The sequence below is a fragment of the Oreochromis niloticus genome, linkage group LG16 (assembly GCF_001858045.2).
Source record: "Oreochromis niloticus isolate F11D_XX linkage group LG16, O_niloticus_UMD_NMBU, whole genome shotgun sequence".
Lineage (NCBI taxonomy): Eukaryota > Metazoa > Chordata > Actinopteri > Cichliformes > Cichlidae > Oreochromis > Oreochromis niloticus.
In genome coordinates, this window is record NC_031987.2 from 23,236,771 (window position 1) to 23,252,722 (window position 15,952).

Genomic DNA, 15,952 nt, shown 5'->3' on the forward strand with positions numbered 1-15,952 from the left:
AAATCCAAGCGTATGATTAGGCCCTGGTAGGTTTGGGTGAGGCCGAGGGGAGACTGTGGGTGGGATAGGCAGGTTGATTTCAGGGGGACTTTCTAATAGGCATTCACTTTGTGAAAGCTCCTGTCTTCAACACACACACATGCACACAATTTCTAGACTGTTAGCGCTCTTTCTCCGTCTTTCTCTCACTCATTTGGTGATCTCGTGGAGCGAGATTTTTCCATGGAGGACAATAGCAGTGGAAATGGATTATGATTATAAAGGTAGAGCTTGGCACTGCACCTACACTGCAATGTTAACGTGGTGAAGCACCCCAAGCTTAGCCTTAATGATTTTTTTCTAATAATTATTATTATTTATATGTTATACACTGTGCCGTTGCAATACATCTTACATTTTATAAGCTCCTCTATTCAAAGCCTTCGGTAGCCCTCTGTTATGGTAGCATTTGAAATCTCCCCTGGCTTTTTTTCTCTTTTGAGGGAATTCAAGTGTGAAGGTTTGACATGGTCAAATAATCAGCATTAATTTGACAGAATCACAAAAGCGATACCTTTTTATTCGGCTCCCCCCATCAAATAATTAGTTGCACATTTTAGATATTTGATTGCAGTTTGGCCATTAATAATTCATGCTCGCTAAATTCATAAAACATCATCTTGTCCCCAGCAAGTAACATTTGATATTACATCTGAAGGCCCAGAGCAGAGATGTTTGCCAGAATCCAATCAAATGAAATTTCTAAAAATACTGACTAGCATGTTTTCCCTCAAAGCCTCTCAGTGGCCCTTTAAGAACGACTGGAGGAGGAGAGAAGTCCCCTGCTATCTATTTTCTTTGGCACCACAGCTCTTTTCTGAACGCCTTCCATTTGATTCCCTGCCCCCCACCCCCCACCCCAACTCTTTTCCAGCTCCTGCTCATGATGTCAATTTAATTCAATCTAAAGGATTTAAAGCAACCAGTAGCTTTTAATGTCTGCTGGAAAGGCACTTGTAACACATTAAATTTACTTTCACCTTTCTGCTGGGATTTTAAGGGGGAAAATAAAGATCAATTATTTGCCAAATCTGAAGTTTCATTAAAATCACTTTTCTCTGTCTGTGTCCTTGCGTCGTTTTAAGTGGGCCATCTGTCTAAACATCTCTTAGGGTCCTTTTTCTTTTTTTTCTGATCATTTCCTCGCCTTATTCATGAACCCTAGGAGTCCAGCTTTGTAGTAGTGTTGGAGCTAGAGCAGGCTACCCCCACTGAATACAGCTCTGGGCCTCAGCCTGCGCAAGACTCCCCCTCTACCCTGTTACCTCTCCCCAAATAGCCTCCCCTCCCCTTTACCTCCCTCCACCTCTTCCCCATAAGGGCCCACAGAATCTCTGAACTTGCTACACAGAAATGACCCGCCTTATTGTGATCAGTTATCCTCAACCCCAGTCTCTCTCGCTCTCTCTCTCCCTCTTCCCCTCTCAAACCCACCCACTGTTCCAGATCCCCCTGCCTCGTCCCTAGCCTTCACTCCTTTCCTGCCTCTCCTCCTCATTGCAGATTTGTATGCAGACTGTGACCTGGGCGGCTACAAAGGACCGCACATTATTCTTGATCATTCCTCTGCCCCCATGAAGCCGGTTATGAGGAAAGATCCCTTAATGATGCTCTGACTATTAACAGTGTTTTATGTCCAAATGTGCCGCTCGTTCTCCTAACCACCCAGTCAAATATAGATACAAGAAATGAGGGAATCTGCAGTGACAGTGATTTTGGTAAAATATACATAAGCCCGTTTGATTGTAGCAGTAATTGGCAAGTAAAGGGTCCAATTAAGTGACCGTGGACTCGGAAAGTATTGAAGGGGAACATGGCGGTGGCTGGTGATGGACTTTTGGTCGTCTCAGACGAATTCAAAGTTAGCTTTAAAGTCGTTCTTGGTTATACATTTCCTGAACGTGAATATCCGATGCAAGATTTACTTTCTAAGTAATACTCATAATTAGTAAAGAGTGATGATTGTCATTTGCACAATATGCCAAGTAATGTCACATGTGATATGTCATTCTTTTGGTAAAAATTTTATTTTTTTCACAAAAAAACCCCCCCAAATAAATCCAAAACAACTTTTTATGGAAAACATAAATAACCTTTTTGAATGAAGAATGATAAAATGAGAGTTTCCAGAGTATGTGTGCGGGTGCATGTGTGTGTCGTATTTAGGAGTACGAGATTAGTCTTGATCGGTGTTTGTTGTCACGGTGCCAGCATTGTGTCTGCAGCCAGTCCATCCAGGCCCCCGCGTCTCCCATCTCGTCCCAAGCTCATCCCTCTGTCTGTAGGAAGACAAGTCACAGCGCCAGTCTGGCTTGATGCCAGTGTGGAAGCTCTGGTTAAGTCTCTTTGCCAAGCCTGGATTACACTGAGATGTTAATCATGGGAGAGCATATTAAAAGCATTATTGTATACTTTCCATTTTCAAACCGGAGTGACATTTCGGTGGCAGCAGACGCACCACCTGCGAGCTCTTTTGAATCTTTGCCTTTTTTTTTCCTTCTTCTTTTTTAACGCATCTTCAGTAAAACACGTCAAAAGGCACGTCTTACTGGAGAGTCCGTGGAGTATTTTGGGTGGAGTTTGGTGAAGAGGAATGCCCTTTAAATTCCGGTCTCTTTTGTTACTTCATTGTTGCAGCTTATTGTGTCATAAGTAATTCTAGCTGACTTCAAAGGAGGTTGGGGCCGCCAACTGTAGGGTTGTGGGAAGCACTGTGAATGTCAAGCTATGCAAACGACCTCTCTCAGATGGGAACGATACAGCTCGTCTCTCGTGAAAATAGTTTGTTTCCCTTCCCGTCTTCCTTCAGATTGATACATGACCTAAATTTGGCAAATTTGAACTTATAACGCAGGGAACCTGATGCCAAACCTGTTTTATTTTGCCGCACGATGTGTGCAGATCTGTTTGTAAGTGTGTGCGTGTTTATGCACAAGACTCACATTTATTGGGTTTTGTAGGGGTGAGTGGGAGATGCCAAAATGGCAAAGGGAGCACCACAGAAATAGATCATATTTCTGTGTTCTGTGTTTTCTCCTAATAAACCAAAGCAATATATCAGAATTACACATAATCAAGGCTTTTCAATTTTGACTAAGTTGATTTGAGTGAGATGTGTGTAGGAGAAAAGAGGCCTGTAACCAATTCACTTAGGGAGTATGTATGCATTTGGGCCCCTATAGTGAAGCAGACAGACGTTCAAATTCGAATGATGAATCGTCCTGTTTTACTGCATCTGTTTATACTGAATTTGGCAACAGATTTTAGCAGACCTGTCACCCGTTCGTTCTCCGCAATGATTTAATCGTGTTTGAGTTACGGGATGCTGAAGTAAACATCAGCATACCTTATGTGGAAGGAAGAGAAGAATGTCACCAGTCCCTGACAAAGCTGTCAGTTCGCTCTGCGTTCCTATTGATGGAAGCAGGCGCACATTTATGACAAAGAGGGTAAGAAAAGTCATGTTAGCGAGAACAACAGAAATGGAGCCAAACAGAGAAAAGCTAAGACCACGAGTATGGAAAGATGAAGCATTTTTGCAGAGTTGCTGGCGACCAGCAGGAGTCGGACAAACAGAGATTGTTGGTGGTGGTGGAGATCAGGGGTCCATGCTATCACTGTCTGCGCTACCAGAGAGATCTCCACAGGGGGAAAGAGTGCCCTCTGGACCTCCACACATCCATCTAAAGCGGTCGTGCACATTCCTTACATACTCCTAATATTGGCTTGTCCATCTTCCGCTCATTGTGCTGCCGTTTGACTGATATCTTTATTCACATCTTTGAAAAGGTCTGCACTCGTCTCTGTTTGCCACTGTGTAATCAATATGATGGCAATGTGTTAACAAGCAGGCAAAAGGGAAAAAAATTGTTTTGACAAACCTAACCTAAATAAAAGTAAACAGGAGTCACGGTATTCCAGCACTTCAATCATGCAGCTTTGCGTCTCTGCATGTTTCTGTCAAATTTGCAATATGGTGCAGCGTGAGGGAACATTTTCTCTCTCGACAGCCGTGAAAGCATCTCCGTGCTCATGGTAACAGAAAGAATTTGCACCTGCACATTTGCAGCTGTCAGAACTTCCTGCTGATGCTCACATAAGGTTTTACGGCACACATAAGCATAGATTTTGCTTCAGGAAGAAGGAGATTCTTGGAGGGGACACGTCCCGCTGCATCTTCATTGCTTCAGCTCTATTGCACCGCTTTTGCAATTACACAGATTTAGCGCTCAACTTCTAAGAAGTCTGTATTATTTGCTTTTTATAACTTGGCTTTTACATATGTGTGTGAGATGTAACCAAACTACAAGTGAGGATCCCAATTAGCTTTCGTGGTTAGTGTTTTTTTGCTCTCACTCTCTCTTTCTTTCCCTCTGTCTCGCTCTGTGTGTGTGTGTGTGTGTGTGTGTGTGTGTGTGTGTGTGTGTGTGTGTGTGTGTGTGTGTGTGTTTGTGTGTGTTTTAAGGAAAGAAAGTTTCAGATCGGCCTCTACGTTCCTTATTCTTAATGAACCCATCAGTCAATAACAGTCAATGACAGCAGTTCCTCGTGTTATCAGTATTCACGCGGGAAATCGGCAGCTTTCTAATTAAGTGGATCAGAATTAATCAAGCAGCAGCTTACTGTGGGTCTTTGTCAGAGGAGGAAGTAGTTAGCACCCAAAGAACACACACACACACACACATACACACACACACATAATTAAAGTATATATAGATATATATTCAACCTTGCAACTGTTTCTGCTTTATACATCTCATTATAAAATCTATTAAAACTAAGTTAATTAGTAAAAGGCGTAGTACATTTTTTTGTTTTTTTAAACTGCATCCCAGGTCAGCTTGACTTAACACTCTTAAAAATGTTCTTTTTACCTTTTTTTTTTTAATTTTCACCTTCTCAGGTTAACTTCCTGTGCGGGTCCTTTGCAACAATGGAAATCTAACTTTATCTTCATCTGAAACTGTTTGGCATTTAAACTCTGCTCTTGTTGATTTTTGGATTTGACTAACCTTTAGGAGGCGAGCTGTGCATCTTTGGTATTTATACACGTGTTTGTGTACTTTTTGTGTTGTTTGAGAGAGAGCGAGAGAGAGCGAGAGAGAGCGAGAGAGAGCGAGAGAGAGCGAAACCCTCTGCGTATGCCTACATGCACAGTGTTTATGTTTGTACCTACAGGATGCATATACATTCTGCTGAAAAAGGGAAAAGACAGACAGGCCTGCTTATGCGTGCGTGTGTATAATATTTGCGCTTTAATGTCGTCATTGCATGGATGTCCTCTTCATCTTGAGCCACAGATTCAGCGAGGTGCCCTCCCCCAGCTGACCTTTCAATGTAAACTGCTTATTTTAAGATGCCATGTTGCATCACCGCAGAGAGGCTGCTGGGATGCGACTCTAGTGTTGCAGGGAACGAGGGAGACAATTCAGAGGTGGGGAGAATCCATCTAAGTGACCTCTCCAACCTCTGACCTTTTAATGAAGCTTTTATTACTGACAACCACATTCACTTTGTTTTGTTTTGGACTTAACCCTCGTTGAACCTCAGATTAGATGTTGTTCTTTGGCTCGCGTAGCCACAGGTTATTCTTCTCTTTTCTTTCCTCGTTACAGTCTTTGCTGTCTCCTTTCATCATACCTGCATTCAACAACATGTTAAAAGATTATTTGTTTTGTTTCTTCCAGAGTTTGAGCTCACCTTCAAGACAACGTGAATCTCAAAGATCAACATCAGAAGTTAAAGGTAGTAAAAGAAAATCAAATGTTCATTAGATGTCCTCTTATTTAACTGAACAAAAGAAGAGAGACCTTGCCAACACAGCAACATAAGATATTTACATTTCTAAATAACACAAGAATCTATCCATTAGGATTTTATCTGGCTTCCAAATGTATATGTATTTATGATTTCATAATATGTTTCTATGTTTCTTGTGTTTATAGTTAATAGGAAGCTGTGATGAAGACATTATTTCCCAGGTGAGGAAAATGGGGCACAATCTATGTCAAAAATGTGTGAAATAAATGCATCAAGTTTTAATGTCAAATGCCAAATGGCAGTAAAAATGCAGTTAAGAAACCAAAGATTAAACTGGGAAAAAACATAGTTACGTTAACTGAGCTCATCTTCATTATATTGTGGTTATTGTGGCAGTATTGTGCAGTTCATTTTATTTTAAGAATGACTCGCTCCTGAAAACGGCATCACTTGGAGCGCCCCAGTCAGGTCTGATATTTAAAACACCATTATAACCGTGTTATAAGACTATGAGGGAGTTTATGTTAATCCCTGAAGTCATATTCATATATGATAGGAGGCTGAAGGCTGAAGGATTAACACAGCGTAAATATGCTGAGTGTCTTAATCTGCTGTATTTTATTAGTAACTGCACGAAAGGGTTTTTCCAAATCTCAGTTATGCACACATGTTTCAGTGCTACCGATGTACATTTATGAGATACTGCCAATAATGAAGACGTCTATATTGGGAGGCAAAGGATGCATTTACTTCCAAGTCCAGTAATAGGTACAATGCCAAGATGATGGACTGTATGATGAGCTGAAACTCAGTAAGTTCACTATTTATACAAAACACTGTTTTTCTGTGTGCTTTCTTAGATTTACCTCGCACTTTACCTCAAGTAGGCAACAGATTGAGCAGAAAACAACAATCAAACCCGTCACTTCCCCTCGGACCAGTCTTGTTCTATCTACTGTCCCACAGTGTGCTTTGACTGTGAGCTGTCTGCTTAGCCTGTGGCTGTCTGGCACACTGACCCCCTTAAGAGGATACATTGTGTGTATGTGTGTGTGGGGATGTGAGTGAGCGAGTGTATGTACACGCACGCCCGTGGGCGTGACTGTGTGTGTTTGTTTGCGAGTGAGTGTGTGTGGGTGCCACCCCTCCTCTAGCCCAACATCAGCTCATGTCCTGGCTGTTATAAATAATTCATTGGCCATTTGAGGCCCCCAGAGCAGAAGAGCACTTGTGCAAGCCTTTAGTGATGGCCTTTAGTTACTTCTTACAAATACCCACTTAAACAGTCTTCACACACAAGAATACGCTCCTCACAAACCACACCAAAGCGGCCACTTAAACTGTCACAGCAGATCAATGGGAAGTCTAAATTCAACATTATCCTCTTATGTCAAAGCTTTTTCAACCTGACAGTACTCAAGCAAACAGATATTTCCTTTATCCCGTTCAGCCTTTTATCACTTAGCCTGGACTAGTATCTGTATCCAGAAGCTCCGGCTAGGGTCTGGGTTGATATTTTGATGGAGCGGGGAGGAGTGTGATGTGAGGTGGAGGCAAAGCACCTGGATTTCTTCCTCCAATCTGCTACCTGCTTCTGGTTTGTGCATTTGATGTGCCATGCAAATGAATGGGGGGAGAGAGGTAATTGAGCGAGGTGGGAGAGACATGGCAAGACACGGAGGAAGAGACAGAGGATGAGGCATTGGGAGGTCAGAGTAGCATCTAGCCTCCCGAGGAGAGGAAGAGAACTGTCCGGTAGCACCTGCCTCATTACCGTCTGCACTCCCTTGGTCTGACGTAACCTCGGTAACCCTGAAGAATATACATTAGCTGTGGGCCATACCTATAGGCCATGCAAACACATTTGTACAAGTTTTTGTCGATTAACTAATTCAGAAGCGAGCTTCATTATTCCACTGCCTTAATTGAGATAACAATGCAAATTCCCTTCATTAACTGTGACATGGACAATTTCTCGCGGGCTCCACAGGGACACCATTATATTCAGAGCCCATGGAGCAGGTTGCAAGGTGTCATCAGATATTCAAATGGCATGCTTGTTTAATTGCAGTAAATGTAGCATGTCCGGACGGCTTGGTGGAGGACATTTGGAGTGCGAGCCCGGCCGTTTTTGTGTCGCTCTTTTAGGTGTGTATGTGCGCGCTACGTGTTTTGTAATAGAGGCATTTGAATAGCAGTTGAGGTAGGAGTCAGTTCAAGGTGTGAGTATAGGTGTGTGTGTGCGTGTGTGCTTAAAGGTGCAGGGCCAATGCCCCTCCCACCCCTCCCACCCCCCAGGCAGCTGTTTGCGGGCCCCTGTGCGATCCCGTGGGGCTCCTGAGGGAGTGTGTTGTTGGACTCTTGTCTTTTATGGCAGCAGCAGTAAACATGACAGGCTGTTTGGAGACCATCTGTTTCCAATGGCTGCCGCATGGTAACAGGGAGCTCAACCTGAGATCTGCTTGGTGTCTGTCTCAAAGGTAACAGTCCTGTCTTCCAGCTCCTGCAATGGGATTCTGACGGGTAGAGGGAGAGGGGACGCGGATGAGAGAGGGGATTCCAGTGAGATAAAACTTGGCATCCGCATGTAATACCTAGCATCAAACAGCACCCTAAGGACCTACGGGTATACTCTCATCACTTAAAAAACACACACACACACTTCAAACATAGGCAGAAAAATGTCCACACGCTCTTTTCAGCACACGTCGCAGACACACATAGCTACACCTCGGGTCATTAGGTTAAAGCGGTATTAAGAGAGGCGGTCCCAGAGCATGACAGATTGACTCAAGTTCTTCTAACACTCTCTGGCTGCCTACACGGTGCTATGTCAAAAGCCTGCACCCCCCAAACACCTTCTCTTGCCAAATGAGATGAAGCAAAGAAGAGACTGTCGTACTCCTCTTAACACATAAGTCATTAATATGTCTCTGATGCACTCATTTGTTCACCTCACTCATTAATTTGGGCTTGTTCTCACTTAAACAGCATTCAAATCAAAACAGTGCGTAGAGCTTTGAGGTGTGACTCTGGCTGATTTGCAAGTCCTTTACCTTTGAGGCCATCTTGTTGCCATTAGAGTATCACAGATCATTTTTCTTTTTCCCCCCTTTTTTTCTCCTGTTTTTTTCTTGGTCTGTTATCATTTGTTGAAATCCGACTTAAGAAAAACACCAGTCACCCTTGGACAGTTAACAGTAGCCGGGCAGAGTTTTTATTTAACAATCTGAAGAGGTGTATCTGTTGAAACAAGGTTGGCATTCTTTCTATCTTAGGCTAATTATTCTTTTAAAGCCATTTACTTTCCCATCATTACCCTGCTTAAACAAGCCTATCCCGAAAGGCCATGAACCTCTCTCTCTCTCTCTCTCGCTCTCTCTCTTTCTGCCTTGTCATTTCATTCTCCCTTGCACATACCCACCCATTAAAGAGCTGCTGCAGTCCGCCACTCATTATTGCTCAGTACATTTACATTGAATAGGTCATTGGGACCCAACTAAGTGGAACTAATGTGGGATAGAATAGTAGATGGTTTGGCTTCAGTGTTACACAAACCCTCTGCTCTGGAATAAGGACTCTGTGATAGCTGTTAAGTGGGTGGGAGAGCGCCTCACTGATCCGAGACATGCCACAAACAAATCTCGGGTTTGCTCGTTTGTTTTGTGGCTGTCTGTGTTTTGGCTTTTCTTTATCGTAATTGGTATGGAACGGGGCTTTTCTCTTTATCAAAACATAAAGGAAAGCTCGCTCAGCTTTGTTAGATATGCACGTTTAGAGGTCTTATTTTTTTATGGTTTTTTTTTTATTTGTTTCAGTTGAAATGTTACGTATAGGCTCGTAATTATGCAGAGACAAGGATGCAGAAGGCAAGGCCATATGGTGGATGTCTCCTTGCCTTACTGACACAGAGAAGACTTAGAAATGAAGCACAGGGTCACTCCTTGACATCGGCCAGTGCGCACCATAAAGAGACAGAAGTATACAGTATATGCACGCAGTCAGCAATGCCTGCAAACTGTATAATCTGACTGTATGCTTTCAGCAATAAGTCGCTCTGCAGTGAAACATCTGTTGTTGATGTTTATGGAAATACAGCCACTGCTTTTGTCATGCTGACAATAAAGTCTACCTTCCTACACAACATGTGTTAGGTCTCCAGTTGAAGTAAACAGGCAGTAATTCTGTATCTTGTTTCTACTTCGTAGGCTCGTCTGTGGGTGCAGCCAGGGAGGAGATGATAGTTGATACTTACACCTCTGGCTCAACGTGGTGGGCGAGAGCACAGCAGCTGGTTGACTTTTATTAAGACACTGCAATGTGTGTGTCTGCGCGCGTGTGTGTATCTCTGCAGAGCGAGTGAGCACAACCGCAGCACACGTTTCAGCCCGTTTACATGTCGATCTACTGTATGTTCTCTGTGCCGTGTGTAGATGCAGACAAGATCGACTGTTCTATCAATTAACACTTCGGCTCCATGTTACATGACAACGAAAAAAGGGATTTTCTTCTTGTGTGTGTGTGTGTGTGTGTGTGTGTAGCTGGTTAGGAGATCATTTTGCTGAACATGGGAGCAAGTAAGGCAAAGGGGTAGGAAGAACTAAGAAGAGAGGGAGTACCCTGTCTATGTGAATCCACTTCAACTGGATTTAGCTGTATGAAGTGAGATAGATCAAATATTGAGTAAGTGAAGGAAGGGCATCTCCACATCAAAGGCATGGATTGGGAGGCACAGGGAGAGATTAAAGGCAGCCTTGAAGAACTGGGTGAAGGAGACCAAACTGTGGTAGGAGCCACACTGGATGGACCAGTCGATAGCCAACACCACTGCACTGCTCCTCCAAGTCACTGCTACATGAGCTCCTTTTCTATCCCCGGGCTGCCAGATCTTAAACGCTCACACAATGACCTTGAGGAGGAAACGATCACGAGACTGCAAGAAAGAGAAATGCCAGCAAGATTTCACTTGGAGGTGCTTTTTTTTTTTTTTTTTTAAATAAACACCATCCAACTTTTTTTTCCATTTAGAGGAAGTTATCATCCACCCCCTCTCTCTATTTTCTCCAAACTTCCACCCTTTACCTAAAGGTTGCAGCATTTCAGCTTTCATCTACAATGTCTTCTATAATTCTAATTTCACAAAATGTTTGCATATTTCTTTGGACAGTCAACTAACTGAAAGAGTAATGAAAGGAGAGGACACAATAGCACATAAACAAAGTTGAGTAGAAACCCAAACCCCTGCAGATTCTGGCCTAATCAGCTTGCCCTGTTCTGGCCCAGCTTGCATGCCTGCATGCCTGCCCGAGCTTGGCTGGGTTTGAAAAGTCATGCTTGTGGGTGGATGCTACTCATAAATATGTATTTGGCTTAAGCCGTGTAGTCCCACTGCTCTCGACTCTGCCTTGCCCGCCCAAACCTTATGCTCCTTTTCACTCGTCAGTCCTTCACAAGTAAAGGATGCAACTTCCCGGGGCATTCGCATTAAAAGAAATACAGAAAAATAAGAGTGGCGATAGAATCTCTGTAACAGGTTGCCACCACATAAGAACTGTAAAGGTGGGCAGCATGGCGCGTGTAAAGATAACATGTAGGTAAATGCCACTGTTGTAACAGTTCCAAACAAAGAATAGAGTCAAAAGTCTAGAAGCTGCACTACTTCCTTTGGAGTGAAGCACCATATAAACATCTATCTATCTGTGTCAGTCTTCACTGATGGCTTCATTGGCACCGCTCTGATTCGTTTCAAAGCTCGCTAGTAAAGGAGGCTTCAAAGGCTTCAAATGAGCTACATTGGAATAAGACCTTAAAAATACCTCACTTAAATCTTCCCTGAAGAATTTCTGTTTCTTTTTACCTTGAAAATTGAGATATGTCTGACTGAGTGCATAATCCTGATCCTGAATTTTGATTTAGGCTGCAGCTAGTGTTTTCTGAGGATGCGTGTGCTTCAAGTCAAAAGGCACAGAAGCTAAAACCTAAGATCTCTGCATGTACAATCTGCTGGGAATCTGTCATGTGACGATCCCTTTTTATCTACACAGTTGGTGTGTGCGCGCGCGAGTGTGAGCAGGCGTTTGTGCCGGCGTGTGTTTCTGTGCTTGTGTATACGTGTGGCAGCCTCGTATGAGCACTGATTCACTAAGTTGCTCCCACTCCTCTGTCTTTGCGTTTCCTTGGTTGCAGGTTTGCACTTTGCTAAGTGAAGATGTGCGTTTAAAACTATGTCAGTACTCGCAGTAACTGGCTTTCTGTGTAATCCTACAGTCATGTTTAAAGCATTCCTCCTCCTCTCTTGCTTACTTGCCTTTATTTAGACTTGTGAAAGTTGCTGCTCCTTTTTTATCTTTTTCCTAATAATGCTATTGTTAGCTTTAACGAGAAGAAGTGCTTGTATTTTCTGACAGTTCTCAGAACTTAGAAAGATCACCCATAAACAAGAACTGATGGTTGCCTGGAAAACACACAGACACACAGACACACACACACACACACACACACACACACACACACACACACACACACACACACACACACGGTTTTAGGCTTTGATCAAATAGCAATCTTTGTTGCAGTCATTTTTAAATGCAGTGTGAAACTGATTGCACATATTAGGCAACAAAAAACATCAAATAGCTCAATGATTTTAAATGTAGTAGATGTTACTGTGTAGTTTGTTAGATGAATACCCTAAAATAAAAACACAATACCAGAATTTTGGTTGATGTACTTGTATAAAAGGCTTTGCGGTGGAAAGAGAATTTGCCTGACATATGCTGTTTAGTCACTTCCCTCTAGGCCGACGTGATACCTGATACTAAAATTTTACACAAAGTAAAAAGACCTGAGACATTTGCACATTTGAAGGCACAATCAGAAATAGAGTAACAAGCCCAAAAAAATTAAAGCACTTTTTTTTGGTTACTTTCCATGATGACAGTCGTTCTGTGCGCATTCTCTTTTTGTTATAGTAACCTGATGATTTCTTCTGTAATGTGTTGTCCATCATTCTTTCAAAGCTAGAAATAATTCAGTGTGAGTAGCAGTCCTTTATAAACGCTGAAGGGATTGTCTTTTAACCTAATTGTTGGAAGAGACGATAGAAGAATGACAATCTCCAGGCTGCAAGCCAAACCAAACCTTTCAATCTTTGCTCTGCAGGGATTGGCCACTCGACTCTGCCAGCCAAACTGCTGCAGTAACCTTGACAGGAGCTGACCTCTTTGATTATAATCCTTCTATTCTCATCCACAGGTGAATTTTTTTCTGTCTTTGTCTTTTGATTTATTATTACCAGTAAAATCAATTAAACTTAAATACATTTCAATAACACGCATCAGGCTTCTTAGTCGTATGCTCAATTGCTGCTCTAGTCTTTAGCTGTAGGATCTCTTCTTTTCCGGCCTTGTTTTTACAAGCTCACAGCTCTTATTTCTTCTCCAAGGCCCATCCTTTCCAGGCCTAGTCCGGTGTAAACTCCTGCCTACAGTAGCCTGTCCACCCTATGCCCTGGCTGTCAGCTTTCCAGGCAGGCTGTGTTGACAAGGGGAGGCCACTAGGGCTGTCTGTCATGGGGTTATTCTCAGGGCGGAGACGGTTCAGCTGATTCGCTGACACCGGCTGGCGTGCGCAGGGGCTGGAAGGGCGGGCATTTGGCGGGGATTCACAATGTGTGTACGTGCGAGTCTTTATGTGTGTGCATTTGGCGGGGAGCTACCAGGGGTTAGCCTTGCCAGATGACAGGTATAAGGAAGGCGCAGAGAGAGGCTCAAGAGGCAAAAAAAGAAATACAGGGCAGGCTTCTTCTACACACCTAAACAGACACATAGATATGGTCACACAATCATAGCGAGTTGAAGGACAGTGAACAGGGTTTCAGAGCTCAGAAACACAGCTGGGCATAAATGCCCTCAAGAGAGGTGTGTTTTAAGACAGAGAGTAACCTGATTAAATGTATTACTTCTGTAAGTTCTGACTGCCTCTTATGGCCCCTGTAAACATGCCTGCCTACTACCTAGAATGCTTATTTTGCAACAGCTCTTTCTTGATTAGAATTATTTGCCCACTAGATACTTTGAGATTGTAATGTTGCATATTTATGACAGTCCAATTATGGTGATGATGATGTTCAAGTCCAGGAATTGCAAAAGAGAACTGAACTGAACCTTAGGCGCGCATGTTCTACCAACACTAATATAAACTATGAAGTCAGAAAAGTTGTGTTTGGTTGATTGTTGTAACAATGTTTCTTGGCAATAAATCTTACAATCCAATAAACGACACCAAACAGGAGTCACTGGCACCTCCTGACACACCCTCGTTGTGTTGCTTACCAGTTTGGTCACACATTGCTGTGGGATGGCATCCCATTCTTCAACCAGCAGTTGTCACAAGTGAGCCAGTGTGGTTGTGTTGGTCACAGAATAAGCTGTTTGGCCAAATCTTCTCTGTCAATACCAGTGTCAGTGATAACGTTTCATTAAAAATGTGGCACCATTTAAGGGGAAATAAACAGGCTCTCCAATGGTATACAATTTATTGCTACGAAGCATTATTATAACAAAGAATTAACACAAACACAAATTTCCTTACTTTTGCGCAAAATTTAGTTGTTGCTCAGTTATGGTATTTTTTGCAGATCTCTTCACAATGAGCACAAACCTGCACAAAATGTCATCCAAAGCCCTCAAAGAAACCCTTGCCCATCCTGTTTTGCCAAAAGTTTTGCTTTAACCAAATGTTGCTCCAAATATTTCTTTACGTATTGTAGCCAAACAGCTCATTTTAACTAGCATCTGTACAGAACATGTGTTTCTAAATTTACTCAGGCATATCCAGATGTTGCTTTTCATAGTTCCAATGTTGGCTTTTGTGATAAACCTGTTCTTGCAAGCATTGCCACATAGTGGAATGATGCAACCCTTCTTTCTTCTGCTTTTGCAAAGAAACGCAGGTTTTGGTTTGCCTATCAGGAGACATGAGCTTTCTGAACACTATCCCGATCATGCAGATCCCATCCTGGCTTCTACTTGGACATTTCCCTTAGCTTGCATGACTTAATTCTTTTCTTTTTTACCCTTTTCCTGCAATTTGCAAGCTGGAGTCCCTTTGATAGATTTCTTACCTTCCCCAACACATTTTCAGATCCACAGTTAGTTGCCCACTGCTGAGTGCTTCCACAGGTTTAAAGAGTCAGAAATTTAATAAGAGCTTTCATCAGGTGACAGCTCCTAATGACATCTCTTGACCAGCCTTTGCAAGCACTTCCAAGAGACTTTTAAGAGTTACTGAATTTGAGAATTTCTAATCATTATCAAGTCTCTAAATTAAACTGAAACCTTATTGAAAGTCAGGTGATTCTTTGTCACCTCCTTCAGAATTCGTAACGGACTTTTAGGTGGAAGCTTTCCAACATGTAGGGTTGTATGGGTTTTTCAAATGGTAGGAATAAAACATCAGATATGGTCGTCTAGTTGCAAGATGTCTTGTTACGCGGCAGTTCTATACAAAGATGTTTTGGACTCTTTTTAGAAATATTAGCAACTAATATAGATCATGCAAGCTCTGCCCATCAGACAATTTGTTATCTGTTTTTATTAGCAGACTTAAACACACACACACACACACACACACACACACACACACACACACAGAATCAAAGTCCCATTGTACATCTGGACTTTGAAGTTGGAATTGTCCTCGGTCCCGGTTAGGCAGCTAACAAAGGTTTTTGGAGTGGCTTTTTATCTTTATTGAGAAAATATCCAAATATGTAAACAGTGCAGACATGCTCAGCATTATTATTGCAGGGAAAAAACACAATGTGATTTTAGATAAATAAATAGAGTTAACTATACAGTTACACAGTCACAGCATACAGACTGTATACTGCGTGGGCGTGTTTCATGTGGTAGGGGATACATTTGAAGAAACAAGATTTTGTTTTTATGTTTAAGATTTACCATTTACAGTTCAGTTTTTGTGTAATGACAGCCTACCACTCCAGCCTTCCAATCTATCACTGTCACCAGTTTTATGCAATATATAATCTTAATAAACTGGAGTCCAGAAAGTAATTGAATGTATATAGTAGTAAAGTAAAAGTGTATTTTCAATAAGAATTCATGCAAACAATAAATAAATACATTTTTTT

General features: G+C 42.3%; 1 long non-coding RNA gene across 2 annotated transcripts in view; it reads left to right on the plus strand.

The window, feature by feature from the left end:
* The window catches only part of LOC109197484 (uncharacterized), a 106,417-nt gene that overhangs the window by 75,166 nt on the left and 15,299 nt on the right, over positions 1 to 15,952 (plus strand). For both annotated transcript variants that reach the window (XR_003216701.1, XR_003216702.1), the window contains exons 3-4: positions 5,727 to 5,784; positions 5,985 to 6,020. This is a non-coding gene — a long non-coding RNA (uncharacterized LOC109197484). The remainder of the gene's footprint in view (positions 1 to 5,726; positions 5,785 to 5,984; positions 6,021 to 15,952) is intronic.